The sequence below is a fragment of the Idiotropiscis lumnitzeri genome, chromosome 9, assembly GCF_059441095.1.
Source record: "Idiotropiscis lumnitzeri isolate Australia: NSW breed Sydney's pygmy pipehorse chromosome 9, RoL_Ilum_1.0, whole genome shotgun sequence".
Lineage (NCBI taxonomy): Eukaryota > Metazoa > Chordata > Actinopteri > Syngnathiformes > Syngnathidae > Idiotropiscis > Idiotropiscis lumnitzeri.
Genome location: NC_142399.1, coordinates 7,400,188 through 7,425,141, shown reverse-complemented (window position 1 = coordinate 7,425,141; position 24,954 = coordinate 7,400,188). Strand labels below are relative to the sequence as shown.

Below are 24,954 nucleotides of genomic sequence, written 5' to 3'. Positions count from 1 at the left end.
CTTGGGGATTTTTTTTTCTGCTGTTTGTTCAAAAGATTCTTGTAAATTGAGTCAATCTCAAATTGAGGTCCCACTGTATTCGTTACTTGTACTCATCAGGATTTCGAAGCTACATCATGGTTGGTCTTTCGAAAAAAAAAAAAAAAAAAAGCCCCCCCCCCCCCAAAAAAAAGATGTGCATGAGAGGGCTTGCAAAGACTTTTCCCCTTAATTGCCTTTAAATCTAATCGAAAGTGAAGCGAAAAAGTCAGGAAGGCTGGCTGTGAACTCCTTTGAAAATAAAATAAAATTCTTGTGACAAGATGATGGATCACCTGTAAGCCTACCTGACACTGAAATTAGGCTTTTTTAATGACACGCTGCCTCCTCCTAGATGTGAAATTCAAATTGGCTCCCCTGCTCTCCCTCCCTGTCGTCACCTGTCCCTTTGACTCGTGCGTACGCCAAACGCAGGCACTTTGTCTTTGTCACTGGCAGCAGGACAATGTTTTTCACCGGCAAGCTTTTGTATTAACCAATCTCATATGGAACTGACGACATAGCTCATTGAGCAGCGCGTAGTTGTTACGGGAGCGCTCCCCCCCCGCCTTTCTAGCTCGCTCACAGGGACCAGGTAGATTTCTTTACCCTCTCGTTTTTGGCCCACTTTGAGATGGCGGTGACCACGGAAACCAATTGATAATTGGCAGCCACAAATAAGGAAGAAAATATGAAAATGCTTCATGAATGATATATTTAGTGCTCTTTTGTGAAGGTTTTTGAGAGGCCAGGGACATTTTACATATGCTATTCATTTTATTTTTTTTTTAATGCCATTTTGGCTGCATTGAATGAAGTTAACAGTAGATTACATTTACCAGACCACATTCATAAACGTCACATTTGTTGTTTGTGACAAAAAAAAAATCTTATTCTTATCCTACATTTATTTTGAATGCAATAGGTAAAAAGATGCTAATTCAAATTGACATTGAATTGTTAATACCATTTTTAAATGATAGGCTGGTCGATAAACTTTATTTTTTCCAGTTATAAATATACAGTGTGTAAATTTGTTACACTTGTTTTGATAGCGTCAGATGAATTTAGTGCTCGGCCACGTATTATTTAATGAAAAATTAAAAATAGAACATCGTGATTTTATAATTCATGCTTAATTTGTCTCTACGTTAGCGTAAACGGAACCAGGAAGACCAGAACATTCTTGTAATACATCTTAATTTAGTTACTTTGTTTGCTTAATAAACACACACACACACAAAGGAAGACAAGCTTGAAACGTTACTCGCATATTAAATCGCAATCACAATACGGAAGAAAAAAAATACACAATTAGATTATTTTTCTAAAGCATTCAGTCCTACTTCAAACACATTTAAACTTTTTTTAAAAGTTTTTCTTTTCATGTAAACCGACACCGGAAACAAACTCAAATTAAACATTGCATATTTCAACACCAAAATGGAATTTCCAAAAAAATCTGTTAGTTAAATGCCACCATAAAACGTGAAAAATCACAGACAGGTTCATGACGACTGGTACTGGAGCTCAGTTTGGCACCTTCTCTGCCTTTTCTTTGTGTTATTTAGACTACATCTTTTAGACCTAATTAGACCTCAGCTCTATAAGACATGGTGCTCCAACTCAAAATTCAGACCTGCCCTGTGTATTGCGTAAAAAAAAAAAAATAATCATCTCCCACAATAATTTGGTATCAGACTGAACGGATACTGTGGAATCCACATCCCACCTTACCTGACACTGGAAATGACGTCACCTGTAATCAGGTGTGGCAGCTTTCACGCAGACCCGCATCATCTGCTGCTCCCTCCTTTTGCTCCTCTCGGCCACAGCGAGATGCTCGGTCTCACCAGCGGCCCACGGTAATCCATCCTGACGCCTGAAGGAAAGGACCCGGCAGGCGGCGGGACGCAGGGCAGAGGGAGGCAAATGAAAAATCAATGTTACTGTGACACATTAACTTATCCCCCAATTTCATAAGCGGCATTAGGTGTCAGGGAGAATCTGCAGCGTCGGGAGGAGCTATTGGTTTTTCACGAGCCACTTTCGGCTTTGCAGCTTGCGTGAGGAAGTGGCTGGAAGAGTTGCTTTAAAGAGCAATAATACTCAAAGGTAGTCTGTACCAGTCGAGAGCTTCTTGTTTTTTTCTCAGGGGCCTTCAATGGTCAGGATTATACAAAGTTGGATACTTGGTCACTGGAGTCTGCTAACAGTTTTCAAGAAAATCACTTTTTGTCATTTACTGAAACGCATGATAAAAATGATCAGTGAAATAATTAGTCATGTCGGGTCCCATCTTGTGCCTCTCATTTCATTTGCAAGTCTCTGATTGGTTGTTTGTCCACAGGCACGGTGGTTTCTAACAAATCAAATTCAGAGACAAATGATGGGTCCTTTTTCTCAATAATTGGATTTACCAGGTGCTTTTAAAATTGCCTTACCCGCCTTTAATGTCATTTACACCCTGAAGACCAGGCGTGGGCAAACTACGGCCTGGGGGCCACATGCGGCCCGTTAAACGTTTTAATCCGGCCCGCTAAACTTGAAAAAAAAAAAATATTTAAAAAAATAAAATGTATAAACCTTGTTATTTTTTTATTTTCTAAATACTCTGATGTATCAAACAGATATTTTGTTGCCCACCCCTGTGGTAGACCACGGACCCCCAGAAATCCTCCAAGACATCATCAATATTGTGTTTTCTCATGCGAGACATACTACAAAAATAATGCAAAAATGTAAAGTAATTATGAGTCAGTTAACAGTTTGGTTTATGATGTCAGTAAATGGCCCAAAATGATCTTTTTTTTTTTTTTTTTTTTTTACAAAGTAAAGCAGACGTTTGTAAATATCTTATTTAGATTCAACATAAAAAAAATATGCCCGATTTTATCTGGGGTTATTTATTGTTGAGAAGCCGGAATTTCAACGATTTGGACAATTTTACCTTCAACCAAGGTCTCGAAGCAATTAGTCATTTCACGAAAACAAAAATTCCATTCTTTTGATCATCTTTTCATTGTTGATTTATCGTTGCACCTCAATACCACCATCATAGTCAATGGCATTACCACCACTGTATCTTGTTACCATTTTCATGCTGCAATGCATATAAAGCTTAAATAATGACGTACTGTACAAATGTCGCATTTAGGAATTTACTATGGTTCTTTCTTTCTTATTTTCAACTTTTAACTTCACGTTCCCTTTGTCTTGGTATTAAATATTTGTTATTTTTATTTCGATGAATACATCATTTCCATATATTTTTCCCAACAATAGCAAATAACACATTTCCCATATATTGTACTACTACGCCCCCCCCCCCCCCCCCCACACACACACTATTAATATTAAACACACATTTGGACAAGAGTACGACAATCACATAAGATGCACATACATTTAAAGAGTCTGTCAGAGTAGTCAAGTAACAGAGAGCGAAAAAAAACCCACGGCCCTCACTGGGAGAGCCTGCCTAATCAGTACCCCCTCTCAACTGTTAAATGTATTTAAACACTAAATTAACTACCCATAAAGGGCCTTTGGTACGCTACATTCAAATTAGAGCCACTTCTTATTTACTGCCACGGAACTGCAAAAGTGACACTTTCCCTGATCACATTAAGAAAAGCAATGGAGTGACCTTGGCATAATGGAGGTGGATGACACATGAGCGTCTGCAGCCGTCTCGTCCTCAAAAACACACTCATTCCCAGCAGGAAGAGAATATGGAGAAGAGAGAGCGAGAAAAAAAAAAAAAAAGGAATGACACAAAGCACATCATTAAATCATCAGCTAATGGTGTTAGCATCACTCGGGCTACGAATGGCGAAGCGTAGCGCCGAGATTTATGGCAATGACTTCCCGGTGTTGGAGAACACAGCAAAGGGAGAAACACTGGAGGTCTTTTCTTTTGAACAAAAAGTGCTGCCGCCGTCGCCGTGGCTGTTGCTGTTGATGTTTTTTAGCGGCAGTTGATTGTTCGCACATTTTAATGCTTTAATTACACCTCAACATCTGTGCGCAGTGATTTAAGTTTATGGATGTGGAAGCTCTTAATTATGAAGCAAAATCCATAAAGTCATTTCTGATGGCGGATGCAGGCAATTAAATTTATTTAAGATTTTCAGCCGAGGCTGTGTGGAAATGACCCTCAATGGCGCCCGCCACATGTGATGTGTCCTATAATGGACGATCAGCGCCAACAGACGGCATCCATCACGAGCTATCATCTCAAAGTGAGGAGCGGCGTCTGCTGCTCGCCATCTACTGCGCATTGCAAATGATCTTTGCAAACAATGAGAAACAAGAAGAGAGCAGTGGTGCAAATACACGGTACCTTGCCTTACGATTTCAATTTCCGTGAACAAACTTGGAACTCAATTGACTGCAATATTGATTCAATTGAAAAGGATTGATCAGTTCCTACCAAAATTAAAAACTAAATTGTCATTTTTTTTTTTAATTTAATTTATTTAAGAAAGCATGTACATGTCCGCTGCTGTCACAGTCCCTTCGGGCTCGCATTGCAAACGTCACGTGACCAACGCCAGAAAACAGGTGAGCCGTAAAATTCGCAATGCGAACTTGAGGGCACTTTGACGTCAATTTCCGTACAGGACAAAATGGCAGCACCCTGCGATTGATGAAAACAAATGGATTAATTTGCTTTATTCTTATTAAAGCAATGTAGAAAGTTATCATGTTGACATGAGATCGCGTTATTTGAATTCAAAGAAAATTAAGATATTTTTTTCTTCGTAATGCTTTGCTGAGGTATCGGATCGCGACACCGTGACGGCAGATACTTAAAGAAAAAACTTTTTGATTGGCCTCGTTGGAGAAAAAAACCCCCAAACATTTAATTTCAAATGAAAGTGAACAAAAGCATTACAACAATATATATGTCTTTGATAAACCACAGTATTTAGAAAATCAAACATTAACGAGGTTTATTCTTCATTTTTTTCAAGTTCGGCGGGCCGGGATAAAACGCTTAACAGGCCGCATGTGGCCCCCGGGCCGTAGTTTGCCCACGCCTGGAATAAGGTAACGTTAGAAAGCTGACCCCTAAAAATGTCACGACTTGAACTCCGACGTTAAATCCATACCTGTTTGACTTTAAACGTTGCAATCTCGAAACGGAGCAAATCAAACACTTCAAATGCGGCTGGTAGCATTTGTAAAGTTTAATCCAATTAGTGAGCGCATAAAACCCGTGCAGATAAACAGATCACATATGCGCAAGCACCCGCAATCGCGCACCAACTATTTGAAAAGCCCATTTACTGCGCAGAATGTGCCAGTTTTCTTCACCAGTGTGAAGCTCAACAGCCTTTCCCTCGGCAAAGACAAGGACAGTGGAGTGTGACAAGCATTAAGACGCCATGTGTGCCGTACATACACACTTACCAGCTTAATGTGCGGGTGTCCATCAAGCTGACTTCTACTTGAGGAGTGCAGACGACGCGGCGGCTTCGGCTGAAATGAAAGACCAGCAACGGGGGTAAGAAGAAAGAAAAAAAAAAAAAAAAAAAAGCCCCGCAGGATATTTGTCAGATGAGATCCATTTGTTGTCGGCTGGTCACTGACAAGCTTCCGTGTCAGCGCTACTGATGTGCCTCCTCAGTCAAGTTGGCCTCACATTGTTTGGCAAATTGACTCATAAATGCGGCTTGCTAAAAGCAACATAATGCAGCACATTTTTCTTCCTTTTTCTTTGCGTCCCTTAAGAAAAAAAAAAGGAAGAAATGATCTGCCTTGAGTGTTTTATTTTATTTTATTTTATTTTACAACTGCAATTTAGCAGCCATTATTGATGACATCATTATTATGTGTAAGACCTCCGAGTGAATAATAAGCCATGATCTATCATTTATCCTGTTATTGGCACTGCAAGTTGTAAAGGTTAGGTAATTTATTCTAATGTTTAATGTGTCAGCCGCGATTGCCGACATGGTTCACGTTTAAAGGCACCATTGTTCCATTTGGGCCCCCACCGGAAAAGTACTTGTCATGAGTAATCCACAAAGCCTTTATTTAATCGTCGTCTCCGCTTTTGTGTGGGAAGCCTTATTGGAGTATTTTTAAAGACAAGTGAATGCTGATAAGCGATTTTACAAGGTCAGACATGCTGGAATCAGGATGAATCTACAAATGCATTCTTGACTATATGTGTCCTTACATGTGATTTTTTTTTTTTTTTTGGGGGGGGGGGGGGTTTCAGACTATTCTAAAGTATGAAAAATAGGCCGCCAGTCAAGAAGCAGCATAGTTCAGGCCTCCCATACAAAGACATTTCTGTACAGCATATTCCCCAAAGATGAATAGCTGTTTGGTGGTATGCTCGTGCAGAACAATGAGAAGGATTTCAGGAAAATGGGCTTTGGGGTGGCATTGTGCGCATACATTGTTGAGAAGGGGGGGTTTGCTGGAGGGAGGGGCGCGGGGATGAGTGGTGTTGCGGGAGGGAGGGGGCGGGGGGGGGCCTCAGCACGCTTGAGCGCATTTAAATTTACACAAACTCTCCAGGAATGACAGTGATAAATGTTACACTCTATTCTACAATATGTTTAATGCATAGGTCTGAGGAGTTAAGTTTTCTCCCGCTTTTGCCACGATGCTGCCGCTGTACTTACCACTATATGTTACATCGCATTCCCTTCCATTAAAATGCCAAGTGGCAACAGTGGAGACGGCAGGGAGGATATGACACGGAATTTGTTTACCTGTCACCTCCTGCCATCCTTCATTTTTTTTTTTTTTTTTTTTTTTTCAAACCGTCCTCCCATTTTGTCATGTTGGGTATAGTGGTGAAGGTTGTTCACTTGTAAAACACGCTAGAGGGAAAAAAAAAAAAAAAGATTCACAGAGATTGAGACGCAACTTGCTCCCTCAAGCAACATTTTTGGAGTATTTTTTTGACGGTGGGATTTGGAAATTATTTTGTGTAAGGAATGCTCGAATGTAATGTGTTCGGGTTATTTTAGTTTTTATAACCGCTGCTGTTAATGAAATGTAAGAAGAAGAAATTTTAATTTTAACATTCTATTTGTCACACGAGTTTTAGATGTTCCCATTAAGCTCGTAGTCATTCATTAGACAAAATGACATGCTTTGGTTCAACATTTTGGTATTTAAATAAACAATGTTTAAAACCTTGGTATCAGTTTTATACTAAACCTCAACATGGAGTGACAAACAGCTTGAAGTAAGCACACTTGGCCTCTTTTTTGGGGAACTGAACATGCAAGGCATAATTTAAAAAGAAATGAGTTTTACAGTTGAAAGCATACAGTACGAGTAAAAATATATAAAAAAAATATTTTCTTATACCCCCAGTCTAGAATATACCCCCCCGTGATAAATGACGTGATGCAACAACGATGCCTCCTCATAGAGGCCCTTTTAGGCCTCTGTGATGTTCGGGAATCCAAATCTCTCCTTATCGCTCAGGCTAAAGTCAGCTGTGACCACATGACCACACTCAAACGGAGCACAGGCGGTGACGCAAAACTTGCTTGGCTTCCCTCCCTTGCTTTCACGCTCACAGAGAAAGAGAGCATCCCCGGTGTGGATTATAGCGAGCTTCACGTCGGAGTCATAGGAGGAGGGCGCACAAGTGAGTGTGTACAAGTGCAACACTGGAAGCGCAGATAAGATACAGCGTGCAGGCTTGATCTCTCTTCGGGATAAGTGTTTTGACTCCCTGTTCACCTGCAAAGAAGCCATAACCCCCCCCCCCCCCCCCCCCTCCGTGGGTGTTGGCAAAATACGCTATAGAAACTGTACATATCAGTGAAGCAGGTAGAGATTACGCCACAGAGTAGAAATACTCCCTAAAGTGTGCACACCAGCCATAGAGATTAACCACTATATTAATATTTTGTATCATTTTGTCTTGATTTACTTTGCAGCACACAGTGGTGCATTGAGAATTTTTTTTTTTCAGAAAATATAAGTTCTTAACTTTGTATGGTATTCAACAAATCTACTGGCAGTTTCAAATTAAACAAAAAACAAGGACAATTGCATGTTGTGGATTTAAAACAACCACATTTGTTTGCCTATAACTGTGTAATAACTAAATGGCTATGTGAACAAAATCTATGCAGCAACGGATATAGACAGATGATTAATAATACCCACGGACATACAGAATATTCTTTATCTGCAGTGAAAAAAAAAACTTCACATATTCACAATCCCCCCCCAATATATATATTTTTAATATTATTAAATATTTAAAAACAATTGTTTTGGGGGTGAGTAAGCAAAACCCCATTTTTTGTTTCAAAATACTTTTTAGTTTTTTTTTCGGGGGATTTAAAAAAAATATAAGCTTTTTTTTTCATTTTATATTTCTTCGGGCATCATTTATATGTAGATTTTCGCTCTTTGCAAGCCGGGTCGAGCCTTATATCCTGCAAATCAAATGAATATTAACATGCTTTTATGGAGTACAATAATATAGAGTAATATTTTCCTCATCAAGACAGAGCAAAAAAGTGTCAATCATGCCATTTCGATTCATTTTAATGAAGAAAGAGGATTTAAGATTCAAGTGTTCTGAGCATCTCTCACTAATTGTTAATACACACGCAGATAAATCCTGTGTGTGTATAAGGATATATTAACAAGTTAGCGATTGTGAGAAATAATTGGCTCAATCCGTGTTATTTTATGAATATTTTCCATCAAGTGTCTGTCCTTCCAACAGCAAGCCAGTCAATCCCTCTGGGAAGGGTGCGCCGGTGCTTTAGTTTTATGGCCCGTGCATCGAGCCTGAGCCAAGCGCAGCGCCTTGTGTACCGCAGTAGAGCCACTGTAAAGCCTGTAATATGTAAACAAACAAGCCCCAACTTTTTTTTTTTTGTGTGTCTGTGATTTACAAGACGAGCAGGTGGACTTGGCTGGGGGGATCCTTCACCACCTCCAACAGGCCCCAGCCAGCCAGCTAGCCAGCCAGCAATTCCGGCCGCAGACAGCTTGAGCACTTTCGATTTTATACCTCAGCAATTTTTATAGCGTCTTTAGCCGTGCACGCGCAGACCTCACTATATCCTCCGGAAGCAGAGCGCCCCGCGTGAGGCGACGAGGAGGAGGTAAATAACAACGCGGGTGAAAACAAGTGTTGATGAAGGATGCTAAGAAGCCGTGAGGTCACGTGACGGGAACTCGCGCCCTGATTGGCTGAAAGGCTGCGGGGGGGCCTCGCCGGCGCAGATTGAATTGGCTGATGGGATGCCTCTCGCCTCAGATTAAGCAAGGTAGAGTAGCCAAGCCTCAGAGGGTTTTAGCATCTGTGCAGGCTTGCTGTAACTGATACTGGGAAGTTATAATTAAAGGTTCCGAGTGAGAGAACCCCGCTCGATGCAGCTCACACTTTCCATCTTGCTGCAGGATAACAGGGAGGGAGCTACTGGGGAAGCGAGCATTGCTGGGGAAACATTTGCAGACAATGTTTTTGTTAAAGCAGCTACTGCAATCCACAGTATAGTGACGCCGCTCATCGAATATAAGAAGTTTTGCAAAAGTGTCATAAAAGTTGAACAAAACTTTGCCATGGTTTAATTGTTAATATCTTCAAAGTATTTATTCTAAAATAAAAAAAATAAAAAAATAATTCATCACATCTGACTTGGTGTACTCAAGATTGTGATGGTGCAAATTTGTTTTTTCACCTGTTCCGGTTTATTAGGTGGCTTCATTTACAGTAACAATCGGCCAAATATCATCACGATTGGACTGACTTCTCACATATTCCATACTCAGATTTTTGAGGGAAAAAAAAAAAAAAAACGAATTGTTGCTTGAGTTACTATACACGACGTCAGTCAGGTTTTTATAAATTATTATTCTTAAATCTTGTAAAATCTTATATTGTTATTATAATATACTGTTGTTCCCCCCCCAAAAAAAACATTTCAATTTAATAAGCACTGTAAATTGACCAAAATGTCTGTGGCCACAGAGCCTTTAATACATCCCAAAATCAAACGACTGCGGTTACATCACCATCCTAAACGTTTTCAAAGCTCTTGGAGCCATGAGTGACGCAATAAATAGATCCACGAGCTGACTTGGTAGCACTCAAAGCTCAGTGGCCGATGTGTCAACTGCCACTCTATAACACCAACTACTGTCAAGGATGGCTTATTCTTTGTCAATTTATTATTATTATTTATTTATTTATTTTTGGCACAAGTATCTGTGTCTGGTATCGGCAGCCTCACAGAGTACACAATAACTTAAGATAAGGCTGGTATGTCATCTGGAGTAGATCATTTTCAGAGACTGGAGTCGATTAACTCGTTCACTACCATTGACGGCTAAATACGTCAAAGATCCATTTTTAAAAAAACATTTTTTTTTTTTACTCAGCTGGTCGGGAATGAGTTAATGGAATCTGAATTAATTTGGATGAGTAAAATATATTAGATATCCACAGTCAAAGAATGAAATTCAAGGTACCACGAGTTTCTTTTTGCATGATCTATTGCACGAAGCAAAGGATTACGGTTTCACCGCGACGAGGGCAAAATGTATGCATAAAGCCGAATGTGACCAACAAGCCCACAAATTGACCACTACGCAACCTTGACACGGCTGACACGCGGCCGCCTGTCGACACCGTCGCACGCTCGTTACCGCCTGCACGGCTGACGGCAAGACGCGGGGAGGCGGGATTGAGTTGAGGGTGTTTTTACGCCGGCCAGCTTTGGGCAGTTGAGTTTAATTTGGGATTTACAAGTGACATCGCGCCCCCGTGGCCGTCTTCCTAGCCGGGGCCCGGGTTTATGGACTGAGACAGTGGGGTCTTTTTCCTTGTGATTAGTAGGCCTGCGAGCGGCCATGCGCAAAGTATTATAGCCCACAGCATTATGTATCAGAGTTAAAAGACCACCCCCCCGAACCCCCCCCTCTCCATCTCCGCCGACCCCTCTCCATCAAGCAACCATCACGCCCCCGCCCTCGGTCACACCTTCGGAAGGTCAAGCCTCTCAGACGAGTCGATAGCTAATGAAGACGTGTGACGCCTCGGCAAAGTTTGCGAGGGGGAAATTTACAATTCCCAAAAAGTATGAAAAGAGAGGGAAAAAAACAAAAAACCACAATTTGGGTAAAGGGAGGGAAAGCGTCGCGTGAACTCACAGTTCACAGCCATGTGACGACCCTGCGGGCTTATCTCGAGCCGAGGGTGTTTGGCTTAAGCCGCGGCATTAATACACTGATAGCCTACGGAATAGCCAAGCATAAAATGAATGTGAAAGGATGAAGAAACAACAAGAAAAGCGAGGAAGAAAGAGGATGCAAGTGGTTAGGCCTCCAGCCCAACAGAGCAGAAATATAGAACAAGCAGAAGCATTACAGGGAGCCCCTCAATGATATGACTGTTATCCCCCCCCCAACGTGCTTTTGTGAACAACACCACTGAAAGGAACAAACAGGAAGAAGTTTCCAAAAGTTTGGCATTTCAAAAGTGATGGGAAATGAAACACATCCACAAACAAGTCCAAATTAATAAGCTAATTCAATTACAACATACAGATCCAGTTCCTTTGGAACACGAGCCTTTGCTAAAGCGCTATCCCTTTATTTTATTGATTAAAAAAAAAAAAGTCCCAGAGGCGCTAAAATGTAGAGCCCATGATTAATGTCCCTCTCAGAAAAAGAAATTATATGGAATAAATTAAACTACTGCAGCAGCAAATTGAAAAATAAGAATGTAAATGAGCTTTGAATACTTAATATCATGGAGAAAAATAGGCAATGAGGCCCTAAAATGATGAGGGATTAGCACAGAAACATGACATTAGCTCTAATGGCAACGAGTAGATTTGTGCCGCTGTCACAATTTAACTGTCGCATCTGATTTTCTGGCAGGTAAATGAAAAATGAGAGAACGTGGGTGGCACTCCAAACGCTTTGAAAATACTGTAGGACTGCTTCACGTCTGAAGCGGGATTCCCACGCACCCATAATCAGGCCAAACTTGAACATCAAAGTCGACAAAGGCCCGATAATCTTGTTGAGAGTAAAACATCGGGCTGATGATTGTAACCTGTTCAAAATTTGCGATGGCAAATCCTCATGTGTGTGGTCAATAGATGTGGTCAATTTGATGCTCTGAAAGAGTCAAGCTAGCCATTTAGGACACAGATGCTTGCGTTGATTGTTTCGATAACGTGTCTCAAAGTCATTCATCGCAGTAAGGCCAAGAATTCGGAACCACAATATAGTACGCTAACAAGGTAGCAGTTAGCGCATGTTACACTCTGGCGTTTATTTCACCGACGCCTATTTAAAACGCAGACTGGCTAACAGTTAGCACGTTAGCTAGCAGGTTGCTAACCTGAGCTGACGACAGCCAACTTTGCACTCATATTCGTTGGCGCCCATGTCACTCACCAGGCCTGGTCCCACCTTTTAAAGCAACACGCTTGCAATACTGTTGTATACTTTTATCCGGGGAATTGATGGGATAATTGGGAGAATAATTGAATCTAAAAATATTTAATAGCAGTCGCTCTAGTTAGTAACATAAAATCTGGTAGGCATATCTGTTATGAGTGGAACCACAAAAAAAGACTGGTGCTGTGTAATAGAATGAAAAATTGAAAAAAAAAAACAATCAATTGTTCACAAAACAAATAATTTAGCCCTGCTAAAAATGTGTAATCGTCAGTCTAGCAACACTGTGCCGCCACGGGATTATTATCTCCAATGGGAAAACTTGTTTCCAGATCTAAACTAATAAAAAGGTGGATCAGCGTCCACGAATGAACAGACTGCGTTTGATCTTCTCAGGTTCCTCCAAATTTGGCTGATTTCCAAAGAACTCCATTTGTATGCGTATAGCAGCGACATTGAGTAGGCTGTAGGGGAAGAGGAAATGGTCTCCTTGAAGGCAATCTGCTCATTAAGATAATGTGTTAGTTCCAATTAAACTAACATTAAAATGGTCGCCATAAAGAGCTGGACTCAGCGTTTTTCTTAACTTGCTCTTTTAATTACATCGTTCCTCTCCTGTCATTAAGGATATTAAAAATTCATTAACACGAATAGTCCAGCATGGCGGCAACAAATCAGGCAGAATTTCATCTCGCGTTGTCAAAGGATTATAATCATTAGTGATTTCATGTGAAAGGCGCCGAGGTGCCCCCCAAAGCGATGTTTTAGGACACGCGTGTCAACAGGTTACTGCCAACTGTCAGCTTGTTAAAGGCTCCCATTTATTTGAAAGGTGTTTTAATAAGAGCTTTAATGAGGAAAGAAAAAAAATAGGGAGACATTTAAATGATGAATGACTTTTAGCGACAGCAGGCTTTATGTGTTGTATTTATCCATTTATTAATCGTACATTTATTTGCCGCCGCATCGAGCGTTCCGCACTAATGTGATTCCATGTTATGTTTTCCGTCAGTTATATTTCTGCCTTCTAATTTGTTTTCATCAAATGTGTTTATGGCTAGCCGAAACAGTTTTACAGCTTCACTATCGAAGCGTGCTGGGGCTGCTGCAGGAAATGAATAACGTCCGCTCCTTTAGCCAAAGAGTGAAGAAAAGTAAGAAAAAAAAAAAAAAAACAAAAAAAAAAAACCACCTGCAAAATCTTCCCAGTGCTCACGCGGGCTGTCCAACAAGCTAACAGACACGAGTGCATGGCAAAACGAGGGAGATTCATCAGATTAAAACCAACACACACACTCGCGGGAAATGCAGCAGGTGTTAATGTGCAAATAATTACAGCTTTGGCATGAATATAGGAAAATAATTACATCCAAAATGTAAAACAACAGCTTCGAAATGTTTTGTTGGCACAGAAATGTGTGTGTGTGTGTGTCCTGGATATTTCCCTGGTGGTAAATGTGATCACCTTTATGCAAATCTTAGTTGGTATTAAGAAAATGATGCAGCGCTTACATGAGGGAATTATTTGCCAAATGTGAAACTAATGTGAATATTGCATATTCCTGGCATGCACGTCACACGTGGATTTTGAATAGCTGCAGACAGTTTCTTATTCTCTCTATTAATAGCTTGTATGCGTGAGGTGAAAAGAAAGATGGAGACCTTGTGCGATTATGAATCTTTAAAAAAATAAAGAGGAATTTCTTCTGCCAGCTTTTTTTCTTTGTGTTTAAAACAAACATTTTTAAAATGATTCAGAATTTATATTAAATAGACGTAACAGTTTCTTTACTGTCAAACTAAATATAAAACAGAGAGTAACACCCTGCGTCTTGAAAACAACGTTAGCCGTTACTCCGCTAGCTAAAGGCTAATGCTAACGTTAGCATTTAGCTGTGTTAGAACCCTTTAAGCAGCACATATGAACATAAACTCACAACCATACTAAAACTGATAAAAGCTAAACTAACATTATAATAATGGTCATCGTGATTGCAGAATAAACACAAATTCATTAAACTCTGATGTTTATTTGTCAATTTGAAAACCTTAAAAGGGTAGATTTAAAGTAATTGTTAAGTACTATCCGAGGGTCGCATATCAAAAAATAGAAGCAAGAAAAGGCCACCTTGAATTTTAATTTCCCAGAATTTATCAAGCACGCGTAAATTAATAAATCTAACAATGTTTTTTCGAATCCCAATTTTACATTCAGAACCAAAACAGAATCAGATGACTATATTTGAAGCAAATCCTTGAGAATCATTCACGTGATATGTTCACAATCTGGACTTTGACAAGTCGAAGAAAGCATTTTTTTTGCTTGTTTAAAATGAATTTATTAGAGTAAAATATATTTTGTAGCACATGTTACGGGCCGCTTTGTACCTCAGGAACTACACGTTTAGCAATCAAAAAAAAAAAAAAAAGTTACTCCAAATAGAAGAAGTAGTGTTGAACCCCTTAACACATTTTCAGATTTTTGTACTTTATTAACAAAAAAAATAAATGGGAATTGGCCATATATAAAGCGTTTGAACAAACCAAGATCCCTACAGGAGTGTGACCAGTGTGTGAACCATGCACCACATGAACACACACACACTCAATGAAAAAAAAAAAAAAAAACAACAACATACTCCATTAGGAGCTGTTGTAGTTTGTAACAGTAGCATGCGGCCAAGCCGCCACTGTATCGTAGCTCACTGAAATATTCATAAGATCCTAATTAATTGGCATCGGAGGGGCGCCTTGTTTTGTTTCTCAAGTGGTGTAAAGTGATCTGCAGATTAAGACTGAAATATTCACAACAGCGGGCTGGGGTGTTGCTTCATGTATTAAGCAATGGGGGGAGGGGGGCGGGCCTTAATGTGGTTCTTTGGTTAGAGTTTTTTGTCCAGGTGATTATAATTTATCAAAACGATGGGAGGATTTATGTTGGAATGTTCTGAACTTCTATTTAAATTCTTTAGCTTTCTGGCTAAGGGGAGACATTTTTTTTTCTAAGGACCTTCGCATCATCATAAATGCCATATGAATGAAAAGGAGGTTGATTTTAGACAATAACGTTGTCATGTTGTATTTTTTTTCAAGATTAACTGGACCCTTTTTTTTTTTTTAAACTTACTACCCTACTCCTGTGATTTCGTGGTTTTTGTTCATTTAAAAAAGAAGAAAAAAAAACATTACGTCACGATCATATTAGAGCTTTTAGTTGCCTAAATTGGGGGCGGGGGGGTTAGCGGTATTAATTGCTTTTTGTTACGCTATATTTTTTTTCCACCTACCAGTCCTCATATGTAGGTATGCACTTGTTTAGCATCCTCATTATTACAAATTACTTAGCGGACACCCAAAATACAGATCCGTAAAATCAGTTTGAGAACTACTGCTCTAAGACTCAACAACTGGGGTTAATCGGTATCATCCAGGCAGCCAAACCCAAATAGGTTTTCTCATTGATTTAACTAAATAAAATAAAAAAATAAAAAATTCTGATTATGAGAACCAATCAGCACTGCCCCCTTCACTTCTCTGCATTATCACTCATTCTAATCACGCTCGTATATTTCGGCCGGCCCTCCTCTTCTTTGGCTGAATATGCTATCGATCAGGCGAGCTTTCGCGCATTCACACGTGTGTGTTTGTTTTAGTGTCTGAGAATGGACAACTCTGAGCTGCTGTTTCACGAAGTCCCGCTCTCATCGGCTTCGGTCTGGGGAGCCATATCCCAGCTGTGTTGGAAATCCATCAAGCCTGGCAGGTCTATTGTGGCACTGACCAATGTGCACGAAGATATCGCTTTCAATGAGCGACCACATTCATGAGAGGCCCGGGGGGGGCAGAGACTAATTTGAAATGGCAGAAGGCTAATAATAATAAAAAAAAATGTCGTCAGCAATTTTGGAGAGCTGGTAAGCAAACCATCGTTCCTCATTGAAATCTATGGAAATGCCTTTAATCGGTTCCAGCCAGAAAAAAAACCCGGTATTGCTAATTTTAATGTGGAAAATATAATTCTATAATATTGTAATTAAAATACATAATTAAAACCAAAGTAAAGAGTTAAACTATATTTGTCACCTAATCTGTTTCCTGTTGGTTTTCAAATATCTAATCCTATATACAAGCGACTTGTTAGCCTATAGTGTCTCTCATTATGTGTTAGCATTAAGCTAGCAGACTTAAAAGCTAAGATATTTGGTTGCTTGAAATACACATCGTGTAATTCTTTTGGTTTTATGTTATGTAAACTTCAACTGTCTGTGGTAATAAATAGTATTAGGTCTCTTTTTTTTTTTTTTTTTTAAATAATTGCTCATTAATCATATCTACCAAACTGCTACTTGTCGTGATGCGAGCAGAGTTCAACGCCACCAGACAGCGCTTGTAAGGCGGTTGAGGAAAGTCGTCTCGGCAATATTCTCCATGCGCTGACTATCAGAGACAATCAAGGGACTAAAGCGCTCCAAAGCTAAACAAACAGGTCTCGGCGTTCCTGGGAGAAACGGATGTCTGTTTGAATGATTGCCGCTGTGACAGCTTGGCTATGATAGAATAACACATTGTGTTGAACAAATAGGCCCTTGAGTGGTGCCGGCTCCCAGGGGTCTGTTTAAAGCCCCGAGGCTGCGGCTTTCGTAGCGATGGGCCGCTCGCAGCATGGATATACTCTGACTACAACATGCTAATGCTCCCCATGTGAACGCACGTCGAACTGGAAGGGGTGTGTCACACAAAGACGCGGAATGACTGACGACTTCAGTGTTTTGATGAGGGATTACAATTCAAGTCACAGTAAGGAAATAATTAGTTTTGGCTCCAGGGCATGTGACATCATGGTAGCAGAGAACTATGTTGAAGTTATTTGAGGAGCTGTATTTAGACAAAAGTAGCAATTGGCTCCCATCATTTTGCATCTTGTGCCAGGGAACACTGGTGAAGTTCAGAAGCCACATTTAGACAAAAGTAGTGGTTGGCCACCATCGTGGGACCAAGAAACTAAATATTGAAGTGACTTGAGGAGCTTCATTTGGACAAATATTGTGATTTGTTGCCAAAGTGCGACATTTAACGACAATTCTGAAACGTTTTTTTTTTTAGTTTGCTATTCCACCTCTTAATGACATAATCACTTTGCAATATAACGTACAAAAATTCAATATAAACATGCAAGGCACAGAGACAAGGCACTCTCATAATACTTCCCTGTAAATCGAATTTTTTTAGTGCGCATATTAAGATAACCCAATCAGAGGACAGAAAAATGTCATCGTCAGTCTGACCTCTCAACTTTGATTGGTTAAAATAAGAAACAACCATTTCAACAGCATGTGAGTGCGTTCGACGCCAATACTTGGGATTCTGAAGGCGTTGGGCAGGTTACGTTTACATAGCAGCAGAAAAATAAATTAAGCACCAAACAACTGGAAGCTATGCTATGTATCTTTTTTTCAGATGTTTATATGCTAAGATGATTTTATTTTTTTAATTATATTTCCTTATGAACCTGATTACATTTCGGTGACATTGTCAGTTTATTTTTAATATTTCTCGGCTGAGATATGTTTTGAAGAGAAAACTACGGTACTGTAACAGGTTATTAATCGAATCTTACAAACATCGCTTACTGTAAAGTGAATAGCAGAAATTGATAAAGAAAATTAAAAAATACCTGTAAATGAATAAAGCAAATAAAATAAAAATGTAAAAATACAGTAAATATAGTAAAAAAACAGACACATAAGGGAAAAAATTGAGTGAAACTATTTGGAATTGTCCAAAAAATCTTAGATTCAATTTGTCGTAGATCAGTTTAGTATTAGGGCAAGCATACAAGGCCTTGAAGGCCCTGACTGGTACAACCGCATCAAAACACGATAAAGCGGGGCGAGGGGGGGGGGACTCTGTAATGACAAACGACATCATCGACAGCCTCGTGGGAGTGAATGAAAAGGTGAACTCTTGTGCGTTACCTTGTCGCAGCAGTGTGTTAGGAAACTCTCCAGCGGGCCTTCACTGGAGCTCAGCGATGCTCACCGGCGCCTTAAGAGACACGTCGCTGCTTTTTATAAACGTCTCGAATCCGACCCTCCGAGCGCCTGGCGCCACACAACGGGCTCCCTGACGATGTCACAGGTTTTAGATAGGCGCCATTGTGGGTACGGGCTTCACAGAGTCCCGCCACACACTGTTCTAACATCTGCTGCGAAAAGAAAACACCCTGCCCCGCTCCCTTTGACACAGTTTTTCGTGAGGGAAGAGCAGGCACAAAAGCCACCGGTTCTTGTGTGATATCCTGTTAAGGCTGTTCTGGGGCCGGCCAAGCGTGGCCTTCCTTCAGAGAGCTGGGCCAACATCATTCAGCTTCCTCCGTGTGATCCGAGGCCCACAACAAACCTTGTGGTCCACAGCTCAGTGGCCAGGGAGAAAGAGCCGTCACACAATGTCTTTTATCCATACGAGCATTCACGGGGCATGTGGCGTCTATTTGGCCAACTTTTCATCAGCATTATTGATTGGTGATCACAAAAGACTTTTTTTTTTTCCCCAATTACACTGGAACTTGGAAAGATGATGGCGGGAATTTGCAATTTGACAAAAGCATCTATACATATATTTTATTCACACATATACACATACATATATACACACATATATATATATATATATATATATACATATACATATATATATACATATTATATATCATATAATCATATTTCCCCCATGAAATGAATGAAAATGCCAAATAAACTCGCTCCAGCTCCGCCCCAAAATCAAAGAAAATGTTTTACGCCCATTTTTTTCACGTAAAAAACTGAACTTGACAGTATTGTACAAACAGTTTCTCTCCAAATAATTCATAAGTCAAGAAACTGTACTAAAACAATTTGGACATATGGACAATGGAGTGTTATTGAAAACATTTTATTTTATTTTATTATTTTTTTATTTTAAAGTTAAATGAGTAACATTTTTTTTTTGTATTTGCTCTAATACTATTGATTCCACCTAATGGAATGTATTGCCAGCAATTAACCACAATCTCACAGTATATTATTTCCTATGGGAACAATTATAAGAAAAAATAACAAATAGGCTCCGTTCGACTTCAAAAAGTCACTGTAGTCTTGAAGCGTCCTCCGACATCTCGCTGAGTATTTGTACTAAAATTGTCCTCACATTGAGCAAATGTCTCCAATAAAACAAAGGCCTTTGTGCTGTCTACTGGGGCGCATATAGAAGCCATCACCCCAATAGACCCTCTGTTTCCACTGAGCTCAATTAGCCCAGCGCTAACTCTGTATAATTAACACCCCTAAGAGGGTAATCAAACAGAATCTAAATTAATGGCAATGGCGGTGTATTAAGGAAGGCCTCCGAGTGGTGGGGGTGGTCCGAATCCAGACAGAAAAGACATCTCGGGGGCAAACATGATAGAATTACAAAATGAGCAGCTTGCAAACTGTCTTGGCTTTGATGAAGAAACGTTTAATTATCCCCCTGGTGGAGAAGGTCCCCTATTGTCTGAAGCTAATTTGTCCCTTTTGGCTACTTCCTCACCCCACAGGCTTGTCAGTCTCAGGTTACCCCCCCCCAACTACCCCAACCCCTGCCCGCCTCCTTCTTAGCAAGCCACCGCCGTCCCCGCTCGCAACGACAACCTGAGTTACTAGCGGACAGTATTTTGTTTGTTAAGCATGGGCCTTTGGGAGAAGATGAAAGGATGGAGAAGATGCCTCCCACCCGGGGGGAAAGGATCAAGCAGGTCAATTTCCTCGGACTTTGTCCCGTCTTGGCCCACAAAGGCCGCCATTGGACCGCACCGGAGGCCGACGACTCTCCTCTCTCAGCCTGCCCCCGGTGTTTGATTCACACAATAATGGATGTACAAAACATGCCTCCTCAACACACAAATCCTCTTGAAACAGGAGACAGCACTCCCTTCAGATGGCGGGGGACATCCAAATAGAAAGCGATACCAGCGCGCTCGATCTGGTTTCCAACACAAATTTGCAATGAAATGCTGAAAAAAAAAACAACGCTATTATTTTTAGCTGTGCTCAGGAAATTCTCCTGTCAGGCAGTTTAGATAGTGCTGCGAATCCGTGAAGGGTTAGTATGTTTGTAGTTTACTCAACTCAACTTTATTTATACAGCACTTTAAAAACAACCACAGCAGCATGCAAAGTGGTGAACATAATGAAAAATTAAAACAATGCAGAGCTAAAAGCCAAAGAATAAAAATACGTTTTAAGACTTAAAGAGCAAGTATGTAGAGGTAAAGGACAAATAAAAGAATCTTAAAATGAACTCTAAAACGTCCAGAGAGTCAGTCAGGGGAGGCCAAAATTGCAAGCAGCAGTATTTTGGCCCAACTGGAGATGTTTGAGGGAGGACTAGCTGACTCCAAACTAAAGTGCTTCACAGAATTCCAGCAGAGATGTAACAAAGGTACAATTACTTGTTATATATTGACGATTTATCCATGTGATCGCCCCCTGGTGGTTGGATGACCACTGTTTGAGAAAGCGTAAATGCTGTCATCACGATTGAAATTTGATTTCTTGTGCAGCCCTGCTTACAGCTTTTTTTTCTAACTTAGGTGCCAGTATTCTTGATCAAAATATTGATATACTTGACAAAGCATTAAGTTTCCCTTTTTTTTTTCCTTAATAAGACCGCGGTATAAATTGTGTTATTTTTGAGAAGGTATGGATAACAATGCCGAATTTATTAATTTTAACTGAATCTTTTATGAAACTTGAGTTTGACATACACTTGACTTGAATTATTATAAAAGACTCCAGTATTCGTTTTTCGAACGCTTTTTCATTTAAAAATTTTCATCTCTGCAGTTCCCCCCCCTTATCTTGCCCGGAACAATTGCTCACACTTTCGGGATTATACAATTAAATTCAGTCACATTAGGCCCTGACAGTAGAGCCGGTTCACATTTAAATGCAATTTAAAACGGGGGACTAAATGGGTGGTGGCATATATTTGCATAGTGAATTAAAATTAAGACCTAATTATGCAAATAAATGATCAAATGCGACAGTGGATGGGTTTCAATTCAGTTCATATCTCATTCTGTAAGACAATTGTTACTTGATAGGCCAAACGACATTGCTCTCATTTCACTGCAGACATTGCCCGACAATGAAGTTAAATATTCAGGTGCTATTTAATTACGAAAGGAGGAATTACAAGCCTTGCTTCTTAAATACACCTCGACAAATCCTCCTCCCTTGGGAATGAGGTTGCCTTTTTTTCTTATTGCATGAGGCCTTTGAAAAAAAAAAAAAGTCACGACTAGCAGGGTGCAATCGATTTAACTGCAACTATTTAAAACGACTGGAATACAATGTCAACTCATTCAAAACATACAGCCGAGTTTATTTCACCCTCCAAATGTAATCATTGAAATCCAAACCGACAAAAACGTGACCAAACCAAACCACAATGACTCCCGAGCCCTAACTGAGCAATTAATTAACATGTGTAGAATATTTAAAGGAAGCAAACATCTTCTAAATATTAATTATGTGAGAGGAGGAGCAGCGGCCGCGGCAGCACAATTCCCCAAAGAGCACAAAGCACAAAATGAGAAGCACGGCAACCAGAACCGACTGAACTAACAAATTCTCCGTCTGACACGCAGCGAGCACACGGCCGCTTGCCAGATAAAGAATCTTGTTTACATACATAAATAACAGGAGCAAGCGGTCCTTCAACACGACAAACGGAATCTATTTTAGCAGTGTTTTACCCCCCCAAAACACTCTCGGATGTTTATGCTACTGTCCGTAATTAGCAGCCATTTAATACCACGCCATTAAAAGTCAAGATGCATCGCTTTGGTGCTGCTAGAGGGTTTTTATGTGGACGACGTCTGTCGGTAGTAAGACTTAATTAAAAAGCCCATCAGGATAAGTACAGATATTAAAAGGGATAAAAAGGAAGAAAAATATAACTTTCGTTCAAGCTGATCCTCCAGATTTGGGCAATCAAAGTATGTGAGATGAGTAGCGGGAGGTAATGAACTGGCCAAACATGACATTTGCTTCGGTGTTAATTAACAAAGTTGTAAAACAGAGTTATCTGCGACGGCAAGCTGTTAAAGAAGGAAATTGCTAAAAGTGCTACTCAGATTTTTTTTTCCCAATCGTTCCTCTCATGATAGTAAACACAGCCTGTCATTTGTTCCTTTTATAAATATATATATATATTTTTTTTTATAAGTTCTATTGTTCTAACTGGATTATAATGGCCATCAATTATACACAGATTTTTGCTATTTCAGTTTTGGCTTGGTCCCTCTCCCCAATGCATTGTAAAAAAATAAATAAATGTTGAAAAACAAACCTGCGAACAGGAGAATTCCCAGGTGCCGAACGGCAAATATACAAACTGGCTCAAGTTGGTCACTTGTAGCTTGATAAACTGCACACACCACAGTAATTTGTTCCTCTTATAAACGCAATAAAAAAATAAAAAAAACGGCACGCGACAGTCAAGCTAAGTAAAAAAGCGACTGTATATCAAAATACACACTTTTTTTTCTCCACCACAGCGCCATCTGCTGAAACTGGCGGGGAACTGCTCTGATTGGCCTATTTGTTGCTAGGCAGAATTCAAAGCAACAACTTTATTCGTACGCAACTCAAGCACTACACTTTGTAGAAAAAATAAATAATTAAAAAAAGTTTTTTTCCCACCACACTGCCATCTGCAGGAAATGGTAGGGCACCATCACAATGGCCCCTAATGCCAAAGTGAGCCCGTTTATGTACAGTTGACAAATAGCAAGGTATGTAGATCGGCCCGTGAAGCGTGACGTGGTGTCACTGGGGAGGGGGAGGTGGTGGTGGGTGGAACAGGTGGAAGGTAATGAAGAGTATCAGCGGGGTAATTGATGACCCTTCCTCCTCATTGGGGATGTTGTTGCGAGGCTTAATCTTTGTCACCAGAGAGAGGAAGAGAGAGGAAGAGAGGAAGAGAGAGAGAGAGAGAGAGAGAGAGAGAGAGAGAGAGACGGAGGAAGTCAAAGAGGGTGAAGTGAGCGGGGAGGGGGGGTGCTTCGCTGTGTGTCGCTCGCTCTCCTGCGGGTCAAGTAAACAGGCTCGGTGGGGACAGCTCAGGGTCCGCCGTCTGACCAGCCAGGCTGAAAATGGCCCTTGTCCGCTGCTGCCATGTAGCATTTCTCTCTCCCCAGCTGTTTGTCCTTTGTCACGGACACAGCTTGTAATAAGAAGAGCCAACATATTTATATAGAGTGGCCCGACCTCGCTGCTGCCTTGTATCTGGCGGCCGGAAAAGAACAGCTTTGTTACTCCTTAACAATTCACAAGGTGGAGGGTAGGCCACTTTGGGGCGAGTGTGTGGCGTACGCCGGCGAGATGTGCGGTGAACCTCTTGCTATGTTGAGGTTCATCATTCACGGCCATGATATATTGCGGATTTTTCAGGAATTGTCGCTTACCAGCTGACGTTTACTACCAAAGCAAACATAAAACCAAGAATTACATGTTGTATATCGAAAACAACCATAAAATGTTGTCTTAAAGTCTGCTAGCTTACTGCTAATACATAATGACAAATACTACTGAGGGGCTAACTACAATATTAGCATCTATGTCGTGGTGTTTGAATGTTTTTAAGCAACAGATATTTGCTCACACATGGTTTACATTTACTTTGAAGTTCATGCTAATTTCCATCACGTACAACATGTTAGCAAAGCCGCTACAAAATGATTAATGCCACTCCCTGTTGAAGTTTACTACCAAACCAAACATAAAATGAAGGATTACATGATGTATATTTCTATGAACAACCAAACTTTGCCTTAAAGTGCGCTAACTTAATGCTAACACTTGGGCAATATTATTGAGGGGCTAACTATTAGCCACAAAGTAGTGCTTTTATAGTGCTTTAGGCAACAGATATTTTAACAAAAATGGTTTATGCCTTAACAGTTAGTTCTGTTATTTTTCAACCGGAATCTTCTTGGTATAGTCTGGTGAATGTGGTTTTTGCATTTTATTTTACATTCTCAGTTATAGGGCACTGTTATACATTATTATACAGTTTTAGAGGAGGCAGCGTATTTTGCCCAGTATGTCTAGATTTGATTGATTTAATCAATTTTAGCTGTACATCTTTTAACCTTAAGCAAATTTAATTCAATTAAGATGGCAGATTATTATTATTAGCTGAATGATTATTGTTTGATTGTCCATTATATTTTTAAATATACAATGTGCAATGCTTGTACAATTGTCTTTTTTTGTTACATGTGTCAGTTTTATAGTGAGGGGAAAAGGAATTAAAGAAAAAAATAATAATACAAAAAATAAAAACTACATTTACACATTCGGGAACACCCTCCCAGCAATAGACGACGGTTCACCGTATTCTGACGGATGCGTCACCAAGCAAGATACGGTTTTCCCCTCCAATGACAGGTGCATTGTCCCCGCCCGCGTCTGTGGCTGGCCGCTGACCTCC

The 24,954-nt window shown here is 40.2% G+C and overlaps 1 long non-coding RNA gene across 1 annotated transcript in view; it reads right to left on the bottom strand.

Moving 5' to 3' along the window:
• Positions 1-24,954, bottom strand: part of LOC148330057 (uncharacterized) — an 88,773-nt gene that overhangs the window by 28,912 nt on the left and 34,907 nt on the right. Inside the window, exons 3-4 of the long non-coding RNA XR_015844998.1 lie at positions 5,437-5,505; positions 1,756-1,900 (exon numbers count right to left, since the gene is read on the bottom strand). This is a non-coding gene — a long non-coding RNA (uncharacterized LOC148330057). The remainder of the gene's footprint in view (positions 1-1,755; positions 1,901-5,436; positions 5,506-24,954) is intronic.